The following is a 15,412-nucleotide window of genomic DNA, read 5'->3' as shown; positions in this document are numbered from 1 at the left end:
ACGCAGTTGAACAAAGGGTGGATTGAAATGGATTTGTAATCCTGCAGCAGCTGTATCCTCCTCCTGTCATCCCTGCTCACAGGGTGGAAAACCCAAACTTGCATGAGAGGATCGTTACAGATCCTAAACACTTGAGCTTCTTTAGCGATAAATATCCCTCTCCCCCCTTTCCTCATCCCCCAAAAGGCTTTTTATAATGAACTGGATTTTCTGGAGGTTTAGACTCAGTGCAGACACCTTATCTGTCAGAGAAGATCAAAGGATGAACTCAGGTTCAAAACTTACTGAGCTCAACTTGAAGATTTGGCGTTTAATTAGGCCCTAATTGGCGCCGGATAAACAGACCCACTGAGCAGGTGTAAGCAAGATGGAATACGATCCATGTGGCAGCAGGGGAATCTCGAGGGGGAGGGGAGGGGGTACCTGATGGTACTGGACAGACTGAATGTCATATTGTAGTTTTTAATGACTGTTTGTAAAAAAGAAAAAAGAAAAACTCTTTGAAGTTTATTTCTAAAAAGACTGCATGCACATCTGTTAATGAGTATTACTGTCTTTTCAATTTGTTTTCCCCTTCCTAAAACACTTCACAGGCACGGACTACTTCAACTGGATGATACCAGTAATGTATCAGTAGCCTAATGTGGATGATCACAAAGCAAATTATCAAATTAAAAATATATATTTGTTATTGTCCTGTTAATACCTTGTTTATGTAAAGACTTAGAAGGGGGGTTGTCTTATATGACAGTGACCAGTGTTACAACACTCCCCAGTCTCCCCTATTATAATGCTGTAATGCGAGACGTACACATGTCGTGTGTTTGTGCTGAAAAAGGTCGGCTGGCTAATTAGTGAGTATACGATTCGCTATGCCTGGATTAGCACTAATCCATTCCCATCATTACTGTTTTATTAAATTTTCAATATGATGACTCATATTAAAGTCATCCGGTGTTTCACAGTTCTGAGGCCTTCCATCTCTCCATGTTATTGTTCATTAAAACTATTAAAAATTGTGGGGTAACACTTTACAATAAGGTTCATTATTTGACATTAGTTAACTACATTAGTTGGCATTAACTAATAATGAACTGCACTTATACACCATGTATTAATCTTTGTTAATGTTTACATTTACTAATACTTTATTAAAATATTGTAAACAGTTAATGCACTGTGAACTAACATGAACAAACAATGAACAGCTGTATTTTTATTAACTAATGTTATAGTAACAAAGATGAATAAATACAGTAACTAATGTATTGTTCATTGTTAATTCATGTTAGTTACATTAACTAATGTTAACTAATTAACCTTAATGTAAAGTGTTACCAATTGGGGTAACACTTTACAGTAAGGTTTTATTGGTTCTGCAACATTTATTAATCTTATTTAATGTCAATTGCAAGATAAGGATCTAAATTTGTATCTGTTAGTAACAATAGTTAATGCACTGTGAACGAACATTAACATTTTTATTCACTAACATAATAGCAAAGGTTATGTAAAAATATATTGCTCATTGTTAGTTCATGTTATTTAATGCATTAATGTTAAAAAATGAGACCTTGCCGTAAAGTTGTATCACAACTGTGTACTAAAGCTGAAATTAAATGATTAGATTATTAGAAACTTAAACTTAAATGAAAATTAGAAATGTTGCCTTGAAAACTAACTGAAATAAGTTTGCTGATATAAAAATTACTAAAACTGAAATGAAAATAAATGAAAGATAAATATAAATATAAATAAATAAAAATCCCCAAAACTTAAAAGCACATTGCTAAAACTTAAACTAAAATACAAATAAAAAATATAGTCATAAAAGCTAATTTGAAATATGAATAAATGCTGTAATATTATATATAAATAATGCTAAAATAACAGTGGTGTAAATCAAGTCTATGAGCTTGGTACCGTCACTGAGGTGTTTTAGCAGTTTGATCATTATTCTGGAATAATCTAACAGAGGTGAAAGGTTAAAAGCCCTCTCGCTTTCTGTTTACGGCTAACGGTATAATACAAGATGGTGATCTATTTAGAGGGCGTGAATAAACATCATCCATTGTCCTGACAAGGCTTAATGCAGACCAATCTCTTTCCTCAGTCTCTGGCTCGAGCCGAGGAAACGCTTTGAAGGCATACTTTTATTATTTGAAATGGAAATATATTGATGTGCTAGTGCATTACTCAGCAAAAGTGGACAAAAGAAGTTTTTATTTGGATTAGGCCAGGTCATTTATTCTTTTTTGTGTTTAGGTAATACTTTGGCATGGTTTCAACAGCTCTTTGGAGATTGTCCTGAGAAAGTGATCTGAATGCCAGCAGCCGAGCTGTGTTCTTTCTTTCATCAAAAGACGGGGGGAACACCATGAGGGACACGTTTAGAAGGAAATTTTAACTACCATCAATAATGGATTAAAGACCCATATGTTCACATTTCAATAATGTATCCCACCTAAAATTTTAAACAAACAGAATAGCAAGTAATAAATTGCAAGCAACTTTAAATCAGAAACAGGGAGTGTCAGGAGGAATAGTACGGAAATCTTCATTAAAAATATTTGTCTCTTGGGTTGAAAAAATTAATTTCAAATGAGGTAGGAAAATGTAGAATTGTGATTTGAATGCAAGGAAGTAATTAAAGTGAATGGAAATAAAAAAAATCATATACTTTAACTTTGTAAATTTGACAAGTAAGTTTGGATACTATCTAGACAGACAGATAGACAGATATATATATAGATAGATAGATAGATAGATAGACAGACAGACAGACAGACAGACAGACAGACAGACAGACAGACAGATAGACAGACAGACAGACAGACAGACAGACAGACAGACAGACAGACAGACAGACAGACAGACAGACAGACAGACAGACATATCTATGACGGACGGACGTATGGACGAACGAACGGACAGACCAACCCGATCTCACGGCAATTCGTACTAATTTTACGAGGTGGCTAATTCGTACCAATTCATACGACCTCACTCGTACAAATGTGTACGTTTTTTGCTAAATCGTATGAATTCATACGAATGACCTACCCCTGACCCCGCCCCTAAACCTACCCATCACGTGGGTCTAGACAAATCGTACAAATTCGTACGAATTAGCCACCTTTTAATCACTCGTACAAATTCGTACGAATTGGTCGTGAGATAGCGTTGGACAGACAGACAGTAGATAGATATATAGATAGATAGATAGATAGATAGATAGATAGATATATAGATAGATAGATAGATAGATAGATAGATAGATAGATAGATAGATAGATAGATAGATAGATAGATAGATAGATAGATAGATAGATGAGATAGATAGATAACCAATTAAATTAAATTCTTCAGAGGATTGGGATTAGATTTGGCACAGCAATTAATTTTAACAAGCAAATCTGATTAATAACTATAGCCTACTTAAAAGTGTACCATAAATATGGGGATCTACAGTATATGAAAGCTTGAGACACAATGCACAAAAACACACCGGCATTAAAACAACATGTATCACAACACTCCCTGGTCTCCTCTACTTGTACTGTGCTGTTGTAATACTTGTACAGTACAATATTATTCAATTATATATTTCCTTCCCTCCCCAAAAGACATGTGCACTAAAGGAAGTCTGAAGCTCTTGTTCCCAGAGGGATTTCTTTCTCTTCCTGCTCCGTCAACACATTCATTTATTTGAAAGCTTGTGACACAGTAGCCTGAAATATCATGAGCTAATGAGTTTATTCACAACACTCCGCTGCTCGTCATTGAATAATTTATCGTAAATGTGTCAGATAAGCACCTTGACTGGACAAGCATATCATTTTCCAGATAGTAAGCAGATTCACTTCACTTGCTGTTTTGCTGATGCTGGTAATGTAGCATTTTGTTCTGAATCAAGACAGAAATTCATGCTGCCACTTTCCAGCCCAGTATATTTCAAATGTCCATTTTGCAGTTAATCAGCAGTAAAATTATTCACAGAATGATAGATTTTGTCAGAAAGAACATCGTTTGACTTCACTCATAGGTTTGCCTGCTGCAGATAGGGATGTTTTTTTCCACTATAGTTTCCAGTCACATTTGTATTCAGAGGGAGGATAAGTCTGAAGGTTTAAAGGGTTGAGTAGTATTTGGACTTAAACTCTTTGTACTAGTTGTCTCTCTTAACCCAGCACTTGAAAAGAAGGATTAGAGCACTAGGCGTTCATCTGGATTTTAAACCGCTTCACACATCACAGTCACGTTGCCTTTTACACCTAGCTTTGACCTTGCAAGTGCTTTCAAATGTAGTCTGCTTTGAGAGTGAGTGGAGCAGACAGGGTGGTCCCGCTTCACTCCGAGACGAGCATGTGACCGCAGCCACATGACCTGTGAACATGCGATTGCTGGTGCCCTGTCGAATCAATGTCAGTTAAAAGAATAAAGCGATGCAGCTCGTTATTCTTCCTTGAGAAGCAGTGTATTTTCAACCCAGGTATGTTTTGTGGGTAACACTTTATTCGAACGTGGCATAGATACGTTACATGTACTTAGTAATAAAAGTGAACATACATAATCACAAGCAACTAACCCCAAACCTTAACCCTATGGTAAGTACATAGTTAATTAATATTACTCAGTACTTACCACTGTGTTGTAACACTGTAATTGCACTGTAACAAGATCACCTTAAAATAATGCGTGACCATTTTGTGTTTGGGTCATGAGATGATGCTATACTGTACTTTAGTCTTCATACAACATAATGTTTTGAATTTCTGTATTGCAAATTCATTTTGACATTTTAAAGGCATAGTCAAAAAGTGTTGTCTTGATATCATAATGATGAAAAAGCCTCATTAGTCTAATTATTAAAAAATAAAATCTTTAATTTGGCATACTAGTTATAATTAAAGTCATGTGGTGCAACGAACATGCAAATACATAAATAAACAAAGAAAAGAAAACATATCAATGGAAAGACATGACAAGTATATTATCTATATATATAAAGATATCTAAATATCTAATAAATTGACTATTATATGACAAGGCAATGTTGGTTCAGGTTGCAAAATGTCATGTCTTATCTTACTGTGATACATTTACTGTGAAACATTTGAATACTCATTAAAAAAGAAAAAGAAAAAAAAGAGTACATTTGTACTCATATGTGCGGAGCCCCTAAAGGGATGTGGTGCTAGAAACATTTCAGAATTCCAATCTTTTGCGTTCCCCCGAGAAACTTTGCGTTCCCTTTGGACTTGTCTCTCAGCCGCCTGTTCATAGAGAGCAATTTATATTATAAAGCTCGTTTTGAGGACAATTTTGTTGTTGTAGCTCCTTGTCTACGTTACCATGATTTTAAACGGTGTCATTTGTGTTTTAACAACGTTTAGCTCACGAGTTATTGACCCGGGAAGGTCGAATCTCTACATATATTACCAACTTTACTGAACTCCTTGAATTAAGCACTGACCGCATTTCTTTATATTTAAGTCCACGTTCAAACACAATGAAACGGTCCATTGTTAACGTACGGAGCTGTTTGAAACACTGCCAGCGGGACATTAAACAGGAAGTGTCTGAGCTCACAACAGGTTTTGCGAGGGAACGCAAAAGTTTTGCGAGGAAACGCAACCATTTCTTGTGGGAGCGCAAAAGTTTTGCGAGGGAAGCTTTTCTCCCATCCCAATTTTTTTCCATCACCATGTCCCTTTGGCTCCGTAAATATGCATCCAAGGTACAAGGACAATGTGTTATTACTTTTTACTTGATGGTTACATCAAATTACCATTTTTAGAGTCAATAAATAAAACAATTTCTGGAAAATGAAAAATGAAAAACCATATGAAACGAACTTGAATGCAAAGAGTAAATTTCTGAGAACTTGACATGTGTTTTAAACTCAATTTTAAAAGGTTTTCCCTTCTTTTCATTGTGTAAACTCTTATTTGTCCCATTATCAGCTGGTCACAAATGCTTCACTTAGTTGTTCACGAGCGTGTTTTTCCCCCACCAGTAAATATCTTACTCTGTGTATATCATGTTTGAGTTGATTTCGAGGCCAGCCTAGAGCAGCAGGTGATCCAGGAGCTGGAGGTGGAGAATATTCACCCATGTGGTGCTTGAACAGCAGGGTAGAGGAGATACACAGGACCTCAACTGATCTGCCAATTATTCAGTCCTGATGGCCCAGCAGCAGGTGCATTTAGCAGGAATGAGAGAAACGGAAAGAGAGAGAGAGAGAGAGAGAGAGAGAGAGAGAGAGAGAGAGAGAGAGAGAGAGAGAGAGAGAGAGAGAGAGAGAGAGAGAGAGAGAGAGAGAGAGAAAAGCCGAGAGGGATTGAGAGAAGTCCCTGCCACCTTAACATCTCTGCCTTTGCCTAAATCTCATGTTCTTTGTATTGTTATCAGCATGGTGGCTTTGCTTCTGTCAGACCAACCATTTAATTCCCTTCGTATTTCTATCGCTAGTCCTCAGATAGTTTCTCTTCTCTGTGGTAATCCATCCTATTCTACATGGTAATGGTCCATCAGTGGCAATCAATATTTCATACAGAAATAACCCAACTTGAGTGTTCTTGTCTAACCCGCCCTCCCCCCAGCCCCAGGGTCATCAAAACTGTTATTTCAGGAAAAAGAGCCCTGAGCTTGCATTAGTACGTGGAGGAGAAGGGCGAGACATCAATCATTCATGATACACTGCTGCCTGCCAGGAGAAACACAATGATTTATGCAACACTTGTTATGACGCCTCGGTACAGTCGGGGAGCTGCGCTGCGATGCTTCGTGACTTGCAGTGATGGGCCAATGAGGCATTTTTAAACACCTCTGATGTCTGGCTTTGACTCAGATCAGATGTGCTTTCTTTCGGTAAGAAATGTGACATGTTGTGCTCTACAATACAACTATTTAAAATTTAACATAGGTACCTGGATTTGTTTGTGTATATTTTCTAAGTAACATTCAAGACACCAACTATTTGTATTTATAATGTATTGTATGTGTACCATATGTTTCTTAATTTTTGTTTCACACTAAAATCATGCCAACACAAATTTTTCACTTATTAAATGTGTAACCCAGATTTTAGGGGATGTTTACATGACAATGTTGTACTAAAATAGGAAAAAAAAATATTAGCTTTTTTTGTGTCCAGATGACAACGTTGTCAAAATGATCCCTGTTCACAGCGATCTAAAAAACACTGTATTATTCATGCCAGGCCAGTAGTTGGCGATGTCACTTTGCAAGAAACAGTATGCGCCTATATACTGACCACGTAATACGCATGCACATGACGTCACTGTTTTCACAAATTCCTGTTTTTGTTGTTTACACAGGGACGATAACGTTATAGTTTTCAAAAACTTAAATCTTGAAAACCGTTTTTAAAAGCTTGCATATTCAGTCCCGCAAAACGCAGTTGTCATGTAAATGAATGGCCAAAAACCTTTCCGTTTTTAGTTGAATGTGGTGTTGTGTAAACAGCCCCTAAGTTTATGTGTATATGTTATATATATTTTTTATTTTAAAAGACAAGTGGAAATTAATTTTGATATTAATCTACACTGTCACAAATGCTTTCAACTTCCTGTTTCAAATAATTTCATGGGGTCTTTAAAGTCAAAATTCTCTTAGACCAGCATAAACCTTCCCTCACACCATTATCCTTACTAGTTGAGGGCCATTAGGGAGTTGGCTTAGGGTATTTGGCAGGAATACTAGACCTTCCAGGAAAGCATCTCTCACAGACTGTATGATTCATTGCAAGGTAGCTCTAAAATAAATAATATACTGATATAAATTAATAACAGTATACAAATATATATACTGGTAATATTTTGTCTCCTAACATGTGGCCTTTAAAAGCAGGAGAGAAAAAAAAAAGGGAAGATGTTTTCAAATGAGATATTTGTGAGACTAGACAGTTATCAATTTGAAGTCACGCTTGTTGTATTATCTCCAAAAGATATGATGTCACTCTCTTTCTCAGCGCCAGCTTGTAGCACCTGCTCAGATCTGTCTTATACTGGGAGTCCTCTTACAAAGTTGAAAAGTAGGATTAAAGTTAAAAGTAGGATTTATTTGTGTGAGTGTGTGTAAGGGAAAGTTCATTGTAACCTTTTACCTCCATACAATGTCAGACATTTTTTTGTGACCATACTGTATGTTTTGGGTCTTTTTCTAGAGTGGAAAACTTTCTAAATTCCAAGCACCACTATTCATTTTGCACATAATTGTTTTAATACACTTAACTGTAAGTGCTAAAAGTAACTGTAACCCGTCCCACACTTCATGTGCTGCAGACACAAATGACACCTCAAATTATGCGGCTTGTTGCAGGTGTGCTATTACTTTACTGAAGATTCAGACTAACCATTATAGCTTGCAGTGAGATAAAACTGACAAAAACAAATTCAATAGACTCACATTGAGGGAGGGATGAAGCCATATCCACAGATCAGAATATCATAGAGACTTGGGGATGGTCTCTTTTAATGTAAGCAACTACATAGCAACATTTCAAACAAATAAAATAAAAATAAGAAAGAAAGAAAGTTAGAAAGAAAGAAAGAATGAAAGAAAGAAAGAAAGAAAGAAAGAATGAAAGAAAGAAAGTTAGAATATCTTAGAAACCGCATAGCAAACACCTTTGCTACACCCTATAAACCAATCAGTATACCTTAGAACCACATAACAATGTGCTAAAATCCAATAAAGACACCTTAGTAACCATCCAGAACACCTTAGCAATGCTCTAGAAACCAGCCATTTAGAAACTGTAGTGATGATGCAAAAAAAAAACCACACAAAAAACCCCACACACTCAGAACACCTTAGCAACTGCATAGCAACATCCTGCCAACCACCCAGAACACCCTAACAACACCCTAGAAACCACAAAGCAATGTTGCAAAAACACTCAGAACACCTTAGAAAATGGACAGCAACATCCTGGCAACCAGAACACACTAGCAACACCCTACAGTATAAAACACTCAAAACACATTAGAAACCACATAGCAACACTCCAACAACGCCCTAGAAACCACACATTGAAAACTGCATAACGATTCTGCAAAAACACTTAGAACACCTTAGCAACCATAGCGTTCTTAAAACAACTAAGATGCCTTGTCACGGTGGTTTTGCACAAGTTTTGCATAAGCAAATGTTTTTTTTTTTCAGTAAAAAAATCTTTTTTTTTTTCATTGTCACTTTCGCACTCACATTGGCTTGTAAATGAAAGCTCCAGTGGTATTAAATATTGAAAGTATTAAAAATATATGCCTTTCCAAGTCTGTAATCAGAGAGGATTAAAAACAGCTCACGTCAAACACCTCCACAGGGCTTTTTGATGCTGCATCCGCTTCTCTCTTTTTCCACATGTTCTTTCATGTATCTGAAGAGCACATTGTCGACAGTGACTTTCTGTCAAGTTTAGTCAAGAACTCTGGCTATAGAGGCCTATCAAAGTGGAGTTCAGACTCTTCCTCCTCTGCGCGCTCCAGACACTCGCTCTCTGTTGCTCTTAAAAGCTCAGAGCGCCGAAGACGTCGGACCCGGTGCTGTCAAGGTCTTGGCTGTCTGACCGTCGGCAGTGAAATTAATGACTGTGCTGCAGCCGTTTGATGTCTGTCTACTTTCAAGAGCTCACAGGATGCCATCTTCTGCCCCATATACGCAATCCTACCCTTAAATGATACTGGTCAGATCAAAGCTCCGCAGCTGTTAAAGCAGACACGTTACGGCGGACCAGAATGCACCTTCAAGAAGAGCCTGTTTTATCAAGTGACTCGACAGAAACTTAACGAGCGTGTGACATGGTTTGCATATAAACAGCCACTCTGTCGATTGTGTGGCAGTTTGACAGTGTGGTTAGTGATGTGAGTGTGAGGCATGGTGAAAGTGTGTGTAAGTGTGTGTGTGCGTTGCTCTCCGCAGTGGTGTGTGGTGATGTGGGACTGAAAGGCATGGACTGTAGCCCGGACCTCCCTGTGTAGGAGGCTTTGGGCAGCGCAGGCCTGATTAGGCAACATGAGGCAGGCTGAGTGTTGACATCATCCCCTTAATAACTCCTTCACCACTCAGACACACCACCCACATGCACACATGCTTCCTGCCGATCATTACCGCATACGCCCAGGGATAATAAAAGTGACACCCAGAGCCAGAGTGCGGCTGATATGACGACACCTGTCACAGATCCGCTCACTACGGCCACTATGGCACATTCAACATGCGAAACCAGATGATGGACCGTAAATTAAAGGGATAGTTCAGCCAAAAAATGAGCATTCTGTCATCGTTTACTCACCCACATGTCGTTCCAAACCTGCTTTTGTCCATACAATAAAAATCAGTAGGGTCCAAAAACAACATTGGACCCTACTGACTTTGACTCCTCAGACAAGAAAACACAGATATATTTTTCAAAAGCTTTTTGTGTTTTACGAAAGAATGTACAGTACACCACCTCTCAATAGTTTTGATTTGTTTATCGCTTTGAAGTCTCTCAAACGCAAAGCTGCATTTATTTGATCAAAAATACAGTAAAAACCTTAAAAAATTTTTTTCTATGTTTTCTGTTTAAATACAGTATTTTAATGTATTGTGCAAAAGTCTTCCATGTTAGTATTTTCACCCAAATAAATGGTTTTAAGGTGGTTTTAATGGTTTTATTTATAAATTTTGCATTAGTGTGTCAGTAATATTAGTTTACATTTTCTAACATTGCTTTTGCCATTAATCGCACAAGGAGTCTGACAACAGCCGGTATGATCTGATCCCACCATCATCGAGTCATTACATGAAAAAACTGAGACAGACTAAATCCAGAAGAACTTTGGAAACGTCTTCATGATGCCTGAAGAAACCTACCTATAGTAATTAAAATTTTGGGCGAACTATCCCTTTAAAATGTTATTGTTTGCGAAATTCCTGCGTTTTACACAGCCCTCTCAGTTTTCACAGTGGCAATGCAATTACTTCCAGGAATAACAAACACTTGGCCTCTGATTTAACTTGATTCGCGTTATCTGCTCAGACTTGTCAGAAGTCTTTTTCACATGCGCATAAAACTGGTGTATCTTGTCCAATCCAAAACTGTTGAATAATCCCTCTTACATTCCTTTGCTCTCCAATTCAAACATGTCTCCCTCTCTGCAGCTTCGCTGAGGTGGCCTGGCTTCTTTGGGCCCTTTGTGTGTGTGGTCCTTACCAGGGTGGCAACCGCACGGCTTGAGTCCGTCCTCTGTGGCGGCCCACCTGCTGCTTTTGGGATTCGCCGTGGCGCGCTCTCTCCTGCTGCCAGGCCGCCCCTCCCTTCTCAATGAGAGACGTCGAAACCAAATATTTACATAAGGAACTGCTGGAATGCAGGGCTGTTGTAACTGCAGGCTGTTCAAAACCATGTTGAAATAATAGCCAGAGGTGTTTTGGCTCATCAGAGAACCTGAGCAGGGTACCTTTGATGTGGCGTGAATGTCATTTATTTTAAATCAGCTGTAGAACGTTTCTCTCTTTTGATTTCTTTTAAAGTGGTGACCGTTTGCGAGTCTATCTGGTGTTGCTGTTGAACAGTATATCGCGCTTGTCACTTTACAACTTTGAAATTACAAGAATTTGAAACTGTGCAACTGTGCTACTGACTGTATTTTGTCTGTTACTTGGTTTACATTTCTGTGGTGATGCCCTATAGGTTGTCCTCACTTGTTTTTCTACACTGTATAAAAATTTTTTCCTCCATATATATTAACCAGTTAGTAAGGTTTTTATTGTCACATTTTTACAATCTTTTACAGTTAAAATTACAATCATTTTTTTGTACAGTTGTAATGAAAAGTATTCAACCCCCATTGCAAATCAGGTTTATTGGCACAATTTACAGACTGTTTGCAAGAAACAAATCAAACAAAAGTAATTGAAATAGCTAATCACAACAAATGTTTCAAGTGGTTTCCCCAAATTCAGCTGAAAATGCTACTTTTAATGACTTCTGCTGTCTCAAAATTATTCAACCCCTTCATGACAAGCATCTTTAGTACTTAGTAGAACACCCTTTTGCTGTTATGACCTTCTGCAAATGAGATGTATAACCAGACACCAGCTTCTAGCAGCGTTTCTAAGGAATCTTAGCCCATTCCTCATTTGCAATGGCCTCCAATTCAGTAATATTCTTGGGTTTGAGTGCTGCAACTACCTTCTTCAAATCCCACCAGAGATTTTATATTGGGTTAAAGTCAGGTGACTGTGATGGCCTCTGTAGAATCTTCCAAGATTTCTTCTGCAACCAAGCCTTGGTGGAATTTGAGGTATGTTTGGGATCATCGTCCTGTTGGAAGGTCCAATGACACACAAGCTTCAGCTTTCTCACTGACGGCATGAGGTGATACCTCAACAAATCCATCTTGCCTTCCACACACTGTAGAGGATGCAAAGCAGCCCCAGAGCATCACCGAGCACCAGCATGCTTAACTGTAGTGTTTTTTTCAACATGCTTTATTTTTCTTCCTCCAGACATACTGCTGATCCATAGGGCCGAAAAGTTCCAGTTTGGTTTTATCACTCCACAGAACAGAATCCCAAAACTTCTGTGGCTTATTTATATGATTAAGCAAACTGGAGCTGAAATTTCTTGTGTTTCTGGGTAAGTAGTGGTGTACGTCTTGGATTTATGGCATGGAAACTGAATGCGTTTAGTGCCTGTTGCCAGCAAGTTTTGCTGCAGGTCTTTTACAGTCACTCGAGGGTTTTTCTGAACCTGCCTTCTCATGAATCTGGTTGCAGCTGTTGATAGCTTTTGTCCATGTAGTGTGATCACTGTTACTTTAACTTTGAACTGGCTAACTATGTGCTTTAGTGCTTTAGAAAAATGTAGTGCTTTTGCTATACTTTTGTATCTTTTCTAATTCTAATATGCAGTCAAATGAAACACCAAACCTAGGCAGTTCAGATATTTCATGTGTTCTAGCTCAAGCAAACCTGGTGCAACTAATGAAGCCTTTGATTAGTTGCATCAGGTGTGCTTGAGACAACACCTGTGTTGCAGATTTCTGCTGTTGTGAGGGATTCTATTCAGGGGGTTGAAGACTGCATAAGTCATTAAGAGTTGCATTTTCAGTTGAATTTGGGGAAATCACTTGAAACATTTGTTGTTACTTTTGTTGTTCATTGCAAACAGCTGAAAGTCTGTAAATTTTGCCAATAAACCTGATTTGCAATGGGGGTTGAATCATTTTGATTAAAACTGTAAATATAGGTACTGTACACACCATGGTCAAAAGTTTGGGTCTGGTAAGTTTTTTTTTAATGTTTTTGAAGTATCTTATGCTCGCCAAGGCTGCGTTTATTTTACCAAAATACAGTAAAACATAATATTGTGAAATATTATTAGCTACAATTTAAAATAACTTTATTAATGAAATCTGATTTCATTTTCAGATCAGGTGGCCGAGTTGCATATCTGTATTGAGCAAACTTGTCAAGTGTTATCATTCTATTTCCGAATCAAGAATATTTTTTTTAGCTTTATTTGAAATCAATTTTGTAATAAAAAGAATCAAATATTAAGGTATATTGGTAACACTTTATTTTACAGTGTCCTTGTTACATATGTTACATTTACTTGTGTTACATTTACCATAGTAATAACAGTAAATTATGCATAATTACATGCAACTAACCCTCAACCAAATCTTAATCCTACCCTAAACCTGTAGTAAGTATGTAGTTACTTAATATTACTCAGTACTTAAATATATAATTACACTGTAACAATGACACCTTCAAATAAAGTGTAACCGGTATATTTTCTAAATTGTAGAAAAGAAAAAAAAAGAGTTATATTTTGGCCATTGCGTTCAATAAAGGTGCAGATAATGGCTTCATTGCACATCCTTATTACTTTATACGACAAATCCTTTATGTTTCACAAGATAAACAATAAAAAGTATGCCATCTGATTCTGCAGAAGCATCATGAAAATATAAGTTGTATGTTTTCAGTTTAATGCTCTTCAGCTGTGCAGTGTGTTGTGAGAGAGAGCGGAGCGCTCACACTGTTCTGATTGGCTGTGATGATGTTGCTTTCAGTGTGGACAGACAATTGTCTTTCATGAAGCCTGAATGAATAGACAACTACCAAGCCAGACAGAAAGTGGCTACATCTCTTGGTTTACTGAAAAGCATTTTTCACATTGGAATCTGTCAGAGTCTGATATTACCTGAATCCATTTTTTCTTATCTATGTGAACCATTGGCAGGGTACAAAAGGGGTTCAGTGAAACAATTTATGCTATAACAAGATAATGTCTCTCTCACTAGATTTATTAAGCTTCATGTGTTGGCGGTATCTCACCACAGCGCTCCAACACAGTGCTTTGTGTGTCAGTCTATTGTTCTGCTGTAAGTGATGACGGTGACCTTTGTTATCAGCCTATTATTCCTTTGTCTTTTACCTGCCAACTTGTAGCGCTGGATCTGACAGGAGAGTGTGGCCCTAAACCATTTAATATATCAGATCTGTTTTTCTACCAAGATGACACTCAACCAGGACTAACTAGAAAAACTAAAGCCTGAAAAAGTTCTACTGATGTAAGATAGCCTTTTCAGATTGCAAAATCTTTTTTTTTTTTTTTTTACATGTCATCTTCTGGATCCAGAGCTAAAACACAAAACTGCACTGATATGGAAACTTTACCCGATGCTGATAACTGATTATTATTTATATTCCAATCTACACTTTTCTGATGTGAAGAAAAGCTTCAGATTTCTGAATGCTGCAAATGACACCAAACATCATTTACTGTACATTTACTGTACTGTACACATTTTTAGTAGCTTTTCATTTTAACTGGTTAATATTGTAAACATTTTTGAAAGAGATCTCTTATAGCTACTCTCCAAAGATGCATTTATTAAATACAGTAAAAACAGTAATATTGTGGAAATATTATTGCAATTTAAAATAACTATTATCTATTTTAATATATTTTCGTATTTTATCCCACAAAAATATTAAGCAGCAAAAACAGTTTTGAACATTGATAATAATAAGAAATGTTTCTTGAACATCAAATCAGCATATTAGAATGATTTCTGAAGGATCGTGTGACACTGAAGACTGGAGTAATGATGCTGAAAATTCAGCTTTGCCATCACAGGAATGAATTACATTTTAAAAATCTATTGAAATAGAAAACAGGTATTCCAAAATGTAACAATATTTCACAACTTTACTTAATTTTTTATCAAACAAGTAGCCTTGCGGAGCCTGAGACTTCTTTCAAAAACGTTGACATGTTTTTTGGCAGTGTACAACAGCAGAAAACAAACTTAATTTCTTTAATGTAATCTTTGAACAAATGGGCCTACATTTAAATAAATAAATCATGCATGCCTGCGTATAG

General features: G+C 37.1%; 1 long non-coding RNA gene across 1 annotated transcript in view; it reads right to left on the bottom strand.

Moving 5' to 3' along the window:
• Window positions 1–11,345, bottom strand: part of LOC306995497 — a 28,991-nt gene extending 17,646 nt beyond the window's left edge. The window contains exon 1 of the long non-coding RNA XR_013796873.1: window positions 11,225–11,345. This is a non-coding gene — a long non-coding RNA (uncharacterized lncRNA). The remainder of the gene's footprint in view (window positions 1–11,224) is intronic.
• Between the last annotated feature and the right edge of the window lie 4,067 nt (window positions 11,346–15,412).

The sequence above is a fragment of the Phoxinus phoxinus genome (assembly GCF_949152265.1).
Source record: "Phoxinus phoxinus genome assembly, chromosome: 3".
Taxonomy (NCBI): Eukaryota; Metazoa; Chordata; class Actinopteri; order Cypriniformes; family Leuciscidae; genus Phoxinus; species Phoxinus phoxinus.
The sequence above is the reverse complement of the archived record's forward strand: the minus strand, read 5'-3'. Positions and strand labels throughout refer to the sequence as shown.